Below are 15,212 nucleotides of genomic sequence, written 5' to 3' on the forward strand. Positions count from 1 at the left end.
CCTCCAAACCCCACTCCCATCTAGGCTGCCACGTAACACTGAGCAGAGTTATCTGTGCTATATGGTAGGTCCTTGTTGGTTATCCATTTTAAATATGCAGCATGTGCATGTCCATTCCGAACTTCCTAACTATCCCTTCCCTGCATCTTTCACTCCAGGAACCATAAGTTGGTTCTCTAAGTCTGTGAGTCCATTTCTGTTTTGTAAGGATGTTCCTTTGAATCATTTCTTTTTTGATTGTGCATATAAGAGATGTTATACAATCTTTATTTTTCTTTGATTTACTTCTTAGAGTACATTCTGATACTGGAGTGCCAGAGATTGAGAGAGATAATATTAGCTTGGCTAGCATGTATGATCCTTGACTATGCGCCAAGCACTGCTAAGATACCAGATGTTTGATCTCAGGTGACTTTCTCAGTAGTCCTATAGATTGGGGTGTTATTATTATCCCCATCTTATAGACGAGGAAACAGCCTAAACTAGTGTATCCAGAGCTGGGATTTGAACTGATATGTGGCAGCTACAGTCCATGGGGTCACAAAGAGCCAGACATGACATAGTAACTAAACAACAACAACAGTACATAACTTATTCCAGCAATTCAGCTAAGTACATATATTATTAGTCATTGTCTTTTTCCATATAAAGCAACAGCTGTCCCTAGAATTTAAGTAATTTGCCCAGGACTACAAAGTTTTTAAGTTGTGGAGGCAGAGTGGAATCATGGAAAGTAGCTACCATTTACAGAGCCTTTTCAGTGGAGTCAGTGGGAGGACTGAATGGAATAATTCATCTAAGCATTTAACCCAGAGGCTGACACCAACCCTATGAAAAAGATTCTGTGACTACCATCCTACGTTTACTGACAGGGAAAGTATGGCTTACGGTAGGCAAGAAACGGTCTGAAAATACACAGCTTAAAGTGACAGAGCTGTGGAATCTGTCTTAATGCCAAAGCATAGGCACCAGTCTTCTGTGTCCTCTGACCTCAGAAATTGACTAGAAGTCAGGAGGGTAGATTTCTGACCTTGTGTGGTCTCCCTGTTAGCTCTGTGCGGTGAACCCCTGTTGTCATGGGGTTTAGTTGTTGTTTTGGCTGTGGTGGGCCTTTGTTGTTGCATGCAGGCTTTTTCTAGCTGCAGCGAGCCGGGACTGCTCTCGAGTTGCAGTGTGTGAGCTTCTCATTGTGGTGGCTTCTCTCATTATGGAGCGTCGGCTCTAGAGTGCAAGCTTAATCGCTGTGGCACTCGGGCTTAGCTGCCCTGCAGCATGGGGTATTTTCCCAGACCAGGGATCGAACCTGTGTCCCCTGCATTGGCAGGCAGATTCTTAACCACTGGACCACCAGGGAAGTCCTGTTGTTTTTGTTTTTTTATGAAAGTGAGGCATAAAGGGAGCTCTCAGTCCCCAAAAAATGTATCTTTTCATCTTAAGGATCAAGCTTGATAATGAAGGAAATTGTTCAGTTTGGTCCCTATATCAAATCTATTACAGAAGATGGATACTGTTTGCAGTGCCTTCTGTAGACATGAGTTGTAATCACTTCTCAAGAAGCTTTTCATATAGCGATGCAGAACCACTCTAAGTCAGCCCAGGCAAGGGTTTCCCCCATAATTGTGCCCGTAGTAATCTACCATTTTATATTTATTTCATCAATTTCAGCAGTTCATAAGAACACACATAATCTTAGATGCAGTAATCAACTGTTTCAGCATTGCCCCGTCCTAAAATTAGGGCTTGGACTTGGTAATTTAGCTGGAGAAACTTCATTGTTGAGTGCCACTCTTTCACAGATGAGGGAAAGTGCTACTATTTGGGCTGTATTTAATTCTTATTATTTCACCAGTTGAACTGGATACCATGGAGTTTAATAACGTGGGGTATAATGGCTATAATGCTGTGAAGGTGTGGCTGCTGCTGCCTCTAGTCCCTGCTGCAGGCCTCCCTCCCTCACAAATGGGACCCCGCTCCTCAGTGGGGCTTTTCTGCTCCAGTTTTTTAATAAAACAGATTTCCTTACAGTGAGGAATTTGTGCAGGAATCAGTTAAGGGTATGAAGTGGTCACCAAACAGCTTTTCAGGACTGCTAACATTGATCAAGGATTTCAATAAGTACCTCTTACTGTACCTTCAGCTTACTTCCTATCACTGGAACCTTGGAAAGTAGGTCCCTGTGCTGGCAAGTTCGCAGGGGCTGGACGGGGATTGGTCTGTAGTAGGTCACATGGCTCACAGGGGAGAACACCTCCTCCAGAGTCAGTGGTGTGCAGTTCCTGTTACATCGTCTTCCCAGCATAAACTCTTCTTGGTCCTTTTTGCAGCATGTAAAGGAGGGCATGTCTTAGAGCAGACAGAATCTAATGCCTAATGATCTCAGGTGGGGCTGATGTAATAATAATAGAAATAAGTGAAAGAAAGTAAAAGTGAAGTCGCTCAGTCGTGTCCAACTCTTGGCGACCCTATGGAATGTAGCCTACCAGGCTCCTCTGTCCATGGGATTTTCCAGGCAAGAGTACTGGAGTGGGTTACCATTCCTTCTCCAGGGGATCTTCCCAACCCAGAGATTGAACTCTGGTCTCCCACATTGCAAGCAGACACTTTACCATCTGAGCCACCATGATAGAAACAAAGTGCTTAATAAATGCAATGTGCTTCAATCAAGCCAGAACCATTCCACCCTCCCCAGTTCACAGAAAAATTGCCTTCCACAGAAGGTCCCTGGTGCCAGGAAGGTTGGGGACCACTGTCTTAGAGCATTCAGCACGTTCCATAGAGGATGAAGACAGTCCCAGATGAGCTGTGAACCCTGCATGTTTATTTGCCTGTTTCCCAGGTAGACTGTCATGGCACTAATTGCCGGTCAGGATAGTCCTTGTGTCTGTATGCTCCCCACCTCCCTGTCCACTCTTCAAGTATGACCCCAACAACTGAGAATGAAACAAATGTCACTCTGAAATGTAAAATATCTTATGAAGCTGTATCATTGCCACTGCTGAGATACTTTTCACTTTGTAGTAAGACTCACAATTTCCCATGGGAAATGATTCTTCCTTTATCAAAATGTGTAAACCCTGCGGACACCAGGACACATGTGATAAAGTAGATTTGTGATAATCACATTTCTTTTAAGAGTTTATAATGCATATGTTACTTGTTAATAGGTTGAGAGTGGCATCTTGCTGACCCTAAAATGTAAGGTTTATACTTCTAAGACAGTTGAGCAGATTTTAAGGGAAATAATGGTAGAAATGACCGCTTATTTGGATAATACCTTCTGACTGCTAAGAAATAAGATGAATCGAAAACCAAAGCATATTTATTTAAACATAACTTGGGATTTATTGGCCAAACATTTTTTTTGTGGATACTGATGTAGAAAAAGTGGATAAAAATCAATTCTGCTTCTTAAGCATTTATAAATCAAGAAAAAGTAGACTATGTTTGCTGAGGAATGATCTATTTTTAATGTCTTATTTTATAGCAGTAATTAAATTTTGTCTTTACTTAATTGTCCTCCTAACCTCTAAAAATAAAAGCAGCAGTCCCTATACACAATATGTATTACATTGTTCATTACTTCATTCAGTAAATATTTCTGTATCAGGCATTGAGCACTGTAGCAAGTGAGATAGAAAACCTGCCATCACAGGTCCATTTCGCTAGAGGAGACAAGTTATGAACACAAAACCAAATCAATTTGTGTAATTTCAGAGGATGATAAATGTTACGACAAATAAAAGTAAGGTAAGAAAGTAGACAGACAATGCTTCCTTTGAGGGGTAGTCAGGGAAAGACTTGTAAGGAAACAGAATCCCAGTAAAGACTAATGAAAGAGAAAGAAAGTTCCATGAATGCCTTTCATGTACAGACACCTCACCCAAAACAATTGGGGAACCACCAGCCCCACCTAAAGAAAAATTATTCTCTCTGACTTCCTCCCCCACAATTTTTTCCTAGTTCTGTTTTCTTCATAAAGTATTTAAGATTTTTTTTAAAAAAAAAAGGTCTCTGTCCATCTTTCTTTAATGTTATTCCCAAAGTGAGGCCGAATTTATCCTGAAGTTGGGATCAATTCTAACAGTGAGGGACCCAGTTCCATTAATCGCTAGCTTGCTATTTTCTAGAAGGCTCTTATTTGCTTGGGTCTCCTTCCCTGGTGGCTCAGACAGTAAAGAATCTGCCTGCAATGCAGGAGACCCCGATTTGATTACTAGACAGGAAGATCCCCTGGAGAAGGGATAGGCTACCCACTCCAGTATTCTTGGGCTTCCCTAGTGGCTCAGACAGTAAAGAATCTGCCTGCAATGCGGGAAACCTGGGTTCAGTCCCTGGGTTGGGACGATCCCCTGGAGGAGGGCATGGCAACCCACTTCAGTATTCTTGCCTGGAGAATCCCCATGGATGGAGGAGCCTGGAAGGCTGCAGTCCATGGGGTCGCAAAGAGTTGGACATGACTGAGTGACTAAGCACAGCACACAGCACACTCCTGTCCTTTGGACTCTTCAGATACCCTTCTCCCTAGGGGAAGTCCTTAACTAATGAACTCACCTTTCTCTTTATTCATATGCTAACCTGGAAGCCAGCCTTTGTTCTCTGTCTAGGGCTTCATGTCCTCTTCTCTCCCTGTTGAGGAGGAAAAAGAGATGAGACGTGCCATTTGATAGGATCCCAGGCATTTGACACACTTTGCCTCCTCTAATTTTTCTAATTTTCCTGAAAGCCTAACTGTTGTTCAGTCACTCAGTCATGGACTCTTTGTGACCCATGAATGGCAGCACACCAGTCTTTCACTATCTCCCGGAGTTTGCTTAAACTCATGTGCATCGTGTCAGTGATGCCATCCAACCATCTCGTCCTCTGTCACCCCCTTCTCCTCCTGCCCTCAGTCTTTCTGGGATATCTTCATTCTATAGGTGAGGGAAAACTGAAGCCCAGAATGCTTACCCGACTTCTTCAAAGTCACCCAGTTCGTGAGTTGTAGATCTGGATTTTGACCTTATTTCAGATTCCAAAACCATCCCATGCTCTTTCTACTGCATGGATCCAGAAAACTGTCAATTTCTCTTATCCCAGAAAAGGCATAATATATGCAGCTCTCCCACTGCTCAGCATATCCCAAGAAACCTTCTAACTAATTCTCATGGCTAGTGCCTGGCAAGTGGGACAACAATGCTACAAATGAACGTTCCAGTTTCTAGAATACAGTTTCCATTAAGAGAAGATATTGCAGGCAGTAAACCGACTACCTTAATAGTGGGTGCCAAAACCCTGTGGGTGATATATAGAGAAGTTGAAATAAGGAACAAAACAAATACATTTAGGCTTGACCGAATTCCTCTCAGTTTGGGAGGAAGAAAAATATTATTCTCTGCAAATGGGGAAAAAAAATAGATTTATTCCTCTCTACTATTACACGAGTCCTGCTAAGCAATAATGCACGGCCAAGCCAAATGCTCTGATCGGTTTCTCTGAGCCGTTATTAAAGTTTGCAAAATATTGCTCAGATTCTTCCTGGCAGGGTTTCAATATTGTCTGTTTAAACTGGAATTGGGCTGGTACTCTTCATTTCTGTTAAGCCTGCCAGAGCTGGTGATCCCACTGCACAAATCTCCTGGTGCGGTGGCCTTCATCCAGCATGGGCTGGTGACACCCTGAGAGGCAACACCCTCCCCTCTCTTGGAGCTCTGATATGACTCAGTTCAAAAATGACTGAATCGACTAAATTCATCTTCTTTCCCTTTGTCTCTCCTTCTCACCCCAACGTGCATGCACACGTGTGTACATGTACTCAGGCAAATGCACGCTTTGGGCTTCCTTGCTGAGCAGAAATGAGAAAGGGGAACTCTACAGCACAGTGTCTTGAAAGGTACCCTTCCCATGAAATGGGGACCTCTGAGCCCAGTATTCAGAAAGGGACACAACACTCTTCTTCCATCAATCTGGCAGGTGCCCTGAATTCTCCAGCAACTTTCTACTCCCCAACTTTGTCCTCTGATATTGTCCAGCCCTACTCAACCTGTCCCATTTCGTCAAACACCCCATGCTCTTTCTTGCCCCAGACTTTGCTCTGATGGGACCATCCTTCCTCCTTCCTATTCTGATGAACTCTGGTTTACCCTGTAGGTCTCAGCTTGGATGGGCTTCCCTGGTGGCTAAGGGGTAAAGAATCCACCTGTCAATGCAGGAGACATGGGTTCAATCCCTGGGTTGTGAAGATCCCCTGAAGAAGGAAATGGCAGCCCACTCCAGTATTCTTGCCAGGGAAATCCCATGGACAGAGGAGCCTGGTGGGCTATAGTCCATGGGGTTGCAATAGTTGGACACAACTTAGCAACTAAACAACAACAACTCAAATTGGATGGCATTTCTCTGATTCCTCAGGGTGATGATTTAGATGCCCTTGTTATGTGCTACTATGGGGAGCTTGCCTTGTCACACCTTGATTGTAACTCGTCTCCCCAAACAGGGCTGCAAATTCTGAGATACAGACTAAGACTGTCTTGTTCACAGACCTGTACAAGGGTGGGCTAATTGCCATAACACATCAACCAAAGAAATGAATGAAATGTCCAACACCATAGACTTTTATTCTTCCATGAATAATGATCCTAGGCAGCTTTGTCTGGTACACAGGATGGCCCTCATCCATGCAGTCATTCAACAGCCCAGACCAGCAGAGGTTCTGCCATCATCAATAAGTGGTTTTTAAAGACTCCCTGGAGGTTTCCTCCTTTCAATCCAGCCAAAAGGAAAAAGCATGAAGGAGTGCCTCACAGGAGGCCTTTATGGACCTGGTCTAGAGCTGTGTACATCATTGTTGTTCATGGTCTATTGGCAAGAACTTAGTCACCTAGCCACACCTAATTGCAAGGAGTCCTAGGACACATAATCCCTGGCTAGGCAGCTACTCCTGGGAGGGAGAACATAAATTTGGGTGGGTAAATAGTCATCAATAAGTATCCAATCAATAAGTGGTTGCTAAGCAAATAAATGGATCAACAAGTGAAAAGACTTAGGTAAGAAGACATCTCCTTAGTGTATTATGAACTATGGTGCAGGAGCACCTTCTCCCAGCTATTTCAGATTTTTAAAAAATCTATCAGCTACCAATGGTCAGAGAGGCAGGTGGAAACCTATCAATAGATTGCCTTCAGTTTTCACTAGTAGAATGATGTGCCTGGCACAACAGACAACATAGACAGTAAGCCCTCCATATCCACAGGTCCTGCATCTGTGAATTCACACACCTGCAGTTATGGAGGGCTGAGTACTCTACACCATTTTACCTAAGGGACTTGAGCATCCATGGATTTTGGTACCTGCAGGGGTCCTGAAACCAATCACACACAGATACCAAGGGAGGATCGTAGTTTATGTTCAATGAATATCAGTTGAATGAGTGATTGGAAATTGTAAACTATTGAGATTGGAAAAGACTTAAGAATCCCCATATTTATATTGTGCTGAGTGATCATCCAGCCCCACTATGGAGGAAGCACACTCACTGCTAATGTGGCCTCTGCCATCTCCAGGTCATCCCTGTTAGAAACTCCTGCCTTTCACTGAGCCGAAACCTGGCTCCTTACACTATCCCAGCATTGGTATCTATCCCTCCAGGTCATACAGAGCATGTGTCTTCCAGAGGTGCTCAAACCTGGCTGTACCTCAGAAGTGCCATGGGCACTTTTAGGAAGCTATGTACTCCCTGATGGCATCTCCAGAAATTCTGATTCCTCTGGGTTGTTTAGGAGCCAATTGTTTGAATGATCCTTACATGTAGCTGGTCCAGGAAGCCATGTGTCTGATACTTCTGTCTGGGATTAGAATCCTGCTTCCATCACTTATGGGCTGCAGTCCCCTGGGTGAGTTGTTTAGCCTCTTTATTCTTCATCTCTAAAGCTGTGACAAGAGTAGTGTCTATATCATAGAGTTGTTGTGAGGATGGAACGATTATTTCAAGTAAAGTGCTTAGTGTAGTATCTGGCCCACAAAGACCCTCATTAGACAGAGGGCACCATTAGCCTCCTTGCCCTCCAACTCCTGTTACTCACATCCTTTGTCTCCTTAGCAGCTTTTCAGATATATCAAGGCAACTACCAAAAAAAAAACACTTCTTTTTCCTGACCAGTTACTCTCAGTTCTCTTTTTTAACCCCTTTCCTATATGAAAGATTCATATTTCTCCTCATCCCAGGAGGAGGTAGTGTGTTTCTGTACCCCATAACTGGTAGGAATCAAAGCCTTTGATGCAATGACTGTAGATAATTGGGCTCTGGCTTGAAACTTCAGATGACAGTCGTTACTGGTCATAGGAGGGCAGCTGTGCATATTCTCTTATTCCAGGGAGGTCTTCCCATAGGGGAACCCTAGATGAACTAATGTCTGTAATGAAGGGGAAACCAGAGAGAGGATATGGGAGTTTATTTTCTGAATGCTTTCATCCTGATATGTTCAGTTGAGAGTCAGAACCCACCCCAAGTTAACTCATTAAGTTTCTAGAGTTCATTGTGGATTTTCAGTCTTTAGTTATCATGGTCAACACCACAGAAGCAAAAATAATGAAAATGGTGCCTGGGGAAGTAGGAAGGGCAGATCTACAGATCCAGTGTGAAATTAGGAGGGGAAGAAAAGGCCAAATGTAAAAAGCAAAGTGAGCCCTAGTTAACGATAAGGTATGGTGTAGACTTTCGGAACACATAAACAAGTCAGGGAGAAAACAATCTGGACGTTTCCTAGTACAAGACATACATGTTTCTTAAGTCTTATTTGTTAGTCATGGGTCATCTTTCTTTCCCTTAAGGTTGAGACTTATGCTTGTAGCATGAGGGACAGTTGGGGATTGGAGGGGATAAATTCATTTATCATCACAATAATTATATCAATAAGATGTTCTTCTTAAGCTTCATAATTGTTCAGTTACATCCCTATGAGTTAGACTATGTATTAATATTCTTGTCTAATATATGAGGAAGTGTCTCAGAAAGGCAGAGTGGCTGACCCAGTGTCAGGCTTCCATGTGTGCCCCACGAAGGAGGAAAACCCAAGTTCTTCTAATTCCAGGTTCAGTGTCCTCCACTTCTAAAGTTGCCAGTTGTTCCTGGAATATTCCATTCATTGACCAGCTCACTGTTCCTCAATTTTTACACATGCACATATTTAAAACTGTCATGTTCCTTTAAGCAGCTCTTATCCTCAGCTTACATGTCACCTCCTCTGAAAGTTCTTGACTTCCCGAAGTTGGCCATAGCATGTTGCTTCTACCTCAGTTACAACATGTATATCACTGGATTCTAATTGCTTTTTTATGAGACTTCTCCCTCCACCCCTGTGATGACCAGCCTGAGGGCAAGGACTATATGTCAACTTAACTTTATATCCCCAGCAACTTACACAGTACAAAGCATAGAGTAGATCCTCCTTAAACATTTGTTTCTTGGGTAGATGGACGGATAGAAGGTTTTTCAAGGTTGAGATTTTTAAAAATATACAAGGGCCAGCCTGCTTTCAATAAAGGGCTTGCTTGGCTTTCTGATAAGGACAGAATCCTTCTGATGCATTTGGTTTAGATCTTCTCCCATAATTATTTCTCCATATTCTAGAATTTCCATTGCTGAAATATTTACTTGCTATCAGTCATCACCGTGCCCAAAAGGGAAAGAACTTGTCCCAGGCAGCAGTGTAGTAAGAAGAGCACAGACATCAGGTAGAGAAGACTGGAATCTTGATTCATCAAGTTCTTGAGTGTATGAATTCTTCTACAAATTCCTTATTCCTTGGTTTCCTCAAGTGTTAAATGAGGACAATGATGGTGCCCCCTGTACAGATGGTTTGTGAGAATTAAATGAGATACGTAATATGTATGCATGCTCAGTCCAGCTCTTTGCAACCCCATGGACTATAGCCCACCAAGCTCCTCTGTCCTTGGCATTTTTCAGGCAAGAATACTGGAGCAAGTTGCCATTTCCTTCTCCAGGGGAGTCTTCCCAACCCAGGAATTGAACCCACGTCTCTTGCATCTCCTACATTGACAGGTGAATTCTTTACCACTAGCGCCACCTGTAAAGTGCTTAAATGAGATAATCAGGGCTAACCTGGTGGCTCAGACAGTAAAGGATCTGCCAGCAATGCAGGAGACCCAGGTTCAATCCCAGGGTTGGAAAGATCTCCTGGAGAAGGGAATGGCAACCCACTCCAGTATTCTTGCTTGGGGAGTCCCATGGACAGCAGAGCCTAGTGGGCTACAGCCCACGGGGTTGCAAAGTCAGACACAACCAAGTGACTCACACACACACACACACAAGTATAAAACACTTGGTACACACCAGCACTTTGGACAGCACCAGACGCAAAGTAAGCATTCCTTATGGATGAACTCTTCTGTCTTCTTACTGCACACATAGAATCCTGGGACCCGAAAATCTGCTGAGTCAAGTCTGTACCTGGAGACCCAGTGCCGAGAAAGCCTGAACATGTGATTGCGGTTACTTTTTAGACTAAACAGGCTATAATTCACTGCATCTTTAGCCAAGTCATTTCTCTGACTTCAGTTTATCATCTCCTCTTACAGACCTGCTTCAGTGTTTTAGTGAGCTAGATGTCAAGCACGGGGTCCCCTGCCCTGAACTTGGCACTTGATGTGTGTGACTTGAACTGGAAGTTCTTTGAAGACAGGAACTGTTTAATCCTCATCTTTCCACATCTGGGCCTGACTTCCTTCTCAGGAGTCCCTTCCCAAAGTTTTGCAGAGTTGAAATAAACTTTCCTACATCACTCAGCATGCTCTTGGGGGGACTTATTTGAGCTCCAGGAAGGTTCTGGCCCATTAACCCTGTTCCCCTGCAAGCACTTAGTGAACTTAATGATCCTGCTGCCCCCAGCAGGGCACCAGACCCACTCGTTCCCCGATGCCTTCCGAATCTTCCCTGGCATCCGGCAGCCATGAAAGCCCTGGCAGCACCACTTCCCCAGTGGCACTTGGGGAGCCAGGCCAAGTTCTCTGTCAAGTTAATGGAGCGACCTTCTTTTAAGTTGTGGCCAAGGCAGCCTCATGTTCAGAGGCAGAGGGCTCTCTCCCTGGAGCTATAAGCTCTTAAGTTTTATGTCTGTGGCTGCGTAGCACCTGGAACATAACAAACATTTAACATATGGGGAAGGATGGAGAGAGAGAAGGAAGGAGAGAGGGAGGCAGGGAGGGAGAAAAAGAGAACTGGATTCTTGGTAGTGTTAGCCTCAAGATGTATATCATTTACCTAATATAGGATGGAGATCAAGGAGAGCTACTTTTACTGTTTCCTAATAAAAAGTCTTCTCCCATGAGTGATTTTATGACCTCTACAAGCAAAGGGCAAGAGGGAAGCAACAAAATCATTTGGTCATTCCAATAGATGCTTTCTCCCATCCTCTGCCCTTTCAACAAATCTCAGTTGAGAAATATCTGTTGATAGGTGAGCAAGGATAATGTCATTGAATAAAAATGGATGGAAACCAATAGAAACTCAAAATGTTTTTAGTGCCAGAAATACTGTTTGCTCAACAATAAGTAACATCAGAGGACTGAAAGCTTTCCCACAGAGGTCAGCAGTTCTGCGAGTGAGGCACCGAAATTCACACCTCTGCCAGAAGCACTCTCTTCCTGGCATGACAAAGGAAAACTGAAATCTGTTCACGTCAATACCCAGAGGAGGCGAGTTTACCTCTTCTGATTATTGTTCAGGTGTGTCATTCTCCAAAGAGCCAGCATCCGGAGGCTTGTGAGACCTGTTATAAAATGTAAAAGCTTTGTTTTAAAATGGATAAGTCCTTTTTATGTTTTTGTTTTGCTTTGCTTTGTTTTTACTCTTGGAACTAAACTGTAGCCTGCAGATGTCTGTCCTGTGTGAACCTCAGATATACTCCTGTTTTAGCAAGCATCGCTTTTATTTCCATAATTGGCCATATCATGAAGCACACCACCTGGGCTAGACTATATCTTTGGTTGTCTTTGTAATTTTAAAATATTGTTCTTTATAGCGATTCGTTATCTGAGAATCTCAATTCTGGAGTCAAAGTATTTGAGGTTAGAAATTAAGGATAATAATAGTAACACTTGGATGCAAGAACTTTTTCTTCCCTTACTTCATTGAATCATCACAACAACCTATGACCTGAGTATATTATAATATACTTGTTATGAATATGAGGGAATCACTAGCCAAAGCTAGAATCCAGACTCCTCCAGAGCCTGTAACACTTCCATCCACTCTGTGGCTCCAAATACACCTTTAGCCACTCTTTGTTTTTCTTTAATACACTGTTGTTTTTGTTTAGTCACTAAGTCACGTCTGACACCATAGACTGAAGCCTGCCCGGCTCCTCTGTCCATGGGATTTCCCAGGCAGGAATAGTGAAGTGGGTTGCCATTTCTTTCTCCAGGGAATCTCCCCAGACCAGGGATCGAACCCATATCTCCTGCATTGGAAGCTGATTCTTTGCCACTGAGCCACCAGAGAAGCCCTTTCCTATAGCACCTATCAATTTCCAGCATACAAAATAATTCACCTATTAAGTGTATTGTCTATTGTCTTTCCCCTCACTAGACTATGAGTCCCATGAATGCAAACATTCTTTTTTTCTGTTCTGTTCATTGCTCTTACCTAAAGTCAAGACAAGAGCCTAACACATAGTAAACTTTCACTGTATATTGCAATAATTATCATCTATGTTTATCTACCGTACTGTGCCAATCCTATTCGTGTTTCACTAGTGGAAAAACTGAGGTCAGGTGCCACCTGCTGATTTACTAATGATGATACAGTGAGCAAGTTGGCAAGAAAAATCAGATCTCCTTACTGCCAACCCAATTCTTTGCCTAAATCCCAATTCAATCTTGCCGTACTTTTATTATGCTATAAAATGAATAACTGTTTATGAGTTCATTCCCAGGCACATTATTGCTTTTATATCACATCAAAGAACTTGAGACGGGCAAAAGATATAGCCCTATTGATTGTTCTCAGAGACTCAACTTTTCCATCCCACAAGGAATCCATGCTTAAGGTTCATTTTGGGGACAGAAGCAAATTTACCTCCGTGTCAGGACAGAGTTGCCAGACTGTCTGGTGTTAGGAATCTTGAAGTCAGTCATCTGAACTGAGAACCCTTATCTGTTCATCTCCATCATATTCTGGCAGAAACTTAGAACTGACCCAAAGTCAAAATCCTGAGATGTTTTCAGCTTTTGGAGACTCAGTGGGTTGGTGTCTTCTAGGGGAAATCCAGGAGCTGTGGGAAGTAGCAGGAAAGTGACTCACCCATCCTGGAATTAGTCATTGAAGCCGTGGGCCTGGGATGCAGGGCTGAAGTCCTGGATGTTGGCTGAAGAAGAAAGTGCCAACTTTAGAAGCAAGGGTATGTTAAAATAAAAGTGTCTGACTTTCTGATAAAAGACAAAAGATTCCAGAGCCTGTCAGGAGAATCCATTTATATGAGCATGAGTTTTATTACTAGCAACCTTAATCTTCATCAGTTCAGTTCAGTCGCTCAATCATGTCTAACTCTTTGTGACCCCATGTACTGCAGCATGCCAAGCCTCCTTGTCCATCGCCAACTCCCAGAGTTTACTCAAACTCATGTCCATTGAATTGGTGATGCCATCCAACCATTTCATCCTCTGTCGTCCTTTTCTCCTCCCACCTTAAATCTTTCCTAGCATCAGGGTCTTTTCAAATGAGTCAGCTCTTTGCATCAGGTGGCCAAAGTATTGGAGTTTCAGCTTCAACATCAGTCCTTCCAATGAACACCCAGGACTGATCTCCTTTAGGATGGACTGGTTGGATCTCCTTACAGTTCAAGGGACTCTCAAGAGTCTTCTCCAACACCACAGTTCAAAAGCATCAATTCTTTGGTGCTCAGCTTTCTTTATAGTCCAACTCTCACATCCATACATGACCACAGGAAAAACCATAGCCTTGACTAGACGGACCTTTGTTGGCAAAGTAATGTCTCTGCTTTTTAATATGCTGTCTAGGTTGGTGATAACTTTCTTTCCAAAGAGTAAGCATCTTTTAATCTTCACAGTAACATCTCATTCTGTCTACAGTGGAATATGTCACTTTCAGTAGAAAATATAGGAAGAGAGACTTTTCTACTACTAATGACATGCCTGGACTACTCTGCTATCAAACTCATGCACAAGGCTGCTGGCCAAAAAAGGGGGACTTATTTGTAGTTTAACAAGTCAAGTGGCCCATAGACATTAAACTTATGATGTTGAATTGATTAGTACTAGGCACTGGACATGAATTTGAGCAAACTCCGGTAGATAGTGAAGGAAAGGGAAGCCTGAACACAGGAGCCTGACGGGCTGCAGTCCATAGAGTCGCAAAGAGTCAGACATGATTTAGAGACTGAACAACAATGGGCTCTATTAGGGACTTCCCAGGTGGTGCTAGTGATAAACATCTGCCTGCCAGTGAAGAAGATGTAAGAGACTCAGGTTCAATCTCTGGGTCGGCAAGATTCCCTGGAGGAGGGCATGGCAACCCACTCCAGTATTCTTGCCTGGAGAATCCCATGGACAGAGGAGCTTGACGGCCTACAGTCCATGGGGTCACAGAGGCAGACACTACTAAAGCAACTTAGCACACACACAGGCTCTATTGGGCATGCACTATTCTTTAAAGCTTTCTACACTTTAAAAATACATTTTTAAAAATATACTTTCTCATAAGTTTTAGATGAGTGTAAAATCATCCTGAGTAATTGCAGAGACTTTTTTTTTCCTTAATATTTATTTATTTGGCTGACTCAAGTCTTAGTTGTGGTGCGAAGGCTGAGTTGCCCTGTGGCACGTGGGATCTTAGTTCCTGGGCCAGGGATTGAACCTGAGTCCCCTGCCCTAGAAAGCACATTCTTTTGTGACCTTTGTGTATAACATGGAGATGACAGGACTTAAGTTCCAAGATTATTGTGAAGATAAGTAGTAATATAAATAAATAGCCTAGCGTATTTTCTGATATGTGTTTTTTTCATATTTAATGGACTTTTTAAAAAAGTTTTAACTGGAAGATAATTGCAGCATTGTATAAGTAGAAGGTGGATTCTTCATCATTTAGGCCACCAAGGAAGTCCCTATAACAGAGATTCTTACACTTTCCATTTTATAAGTTAGAAACCTGAGTTAAGAGACACTCAGGACATGCCCTACGACAAATCCTCTGGCTTCTCAGTCTT

The 15,212-nt window shown here is 43.0% G+C and overlaps 1 protein-coding gene across 7 annotated transcripts in view; it reads left to right on the plus strand.

The window, feature by feature from the left end:
* Positions 1–15,212, plus strand: part of SAMD12 (sterile alpha motif domain containing 12) — a 527,847-nt gene that overhangs the window by 410,117 nt on the left and 102,518 nt on the right. Inside the window, exon 5 of one of the 7 annotated variants that reach the window (XR_008702261.1) lies at positions 13,249–13,388. The exons of the other annotated variants lie outside the window; for them this stretch is intronic. The gene's annotated coding sequence lies outside the window, so the exon portion shown is untranslated. The remainder of the gene's footprint in view (positions 1–13,248; positions 13,389–15,212) is intronic. 7 annotated transcript variants of the gene reach the window in all.

This window comes from Bubalus kerabau, chromosome 14 (genome assembly GCF_029407905.1).
Source record: "Bubalus kerabau isolate K-KA32 ecotype Philippines breed swamp buffalo chromosome 14, PCC_UOA_SB_1v2, whole genome shotgun sequence".
Lineage (NCBI taxonomy): Eukaryota > Metazoa > Chordata > Mammalia > Artiodactyla > Bovidae > Bubalus > Bubalus kerabau.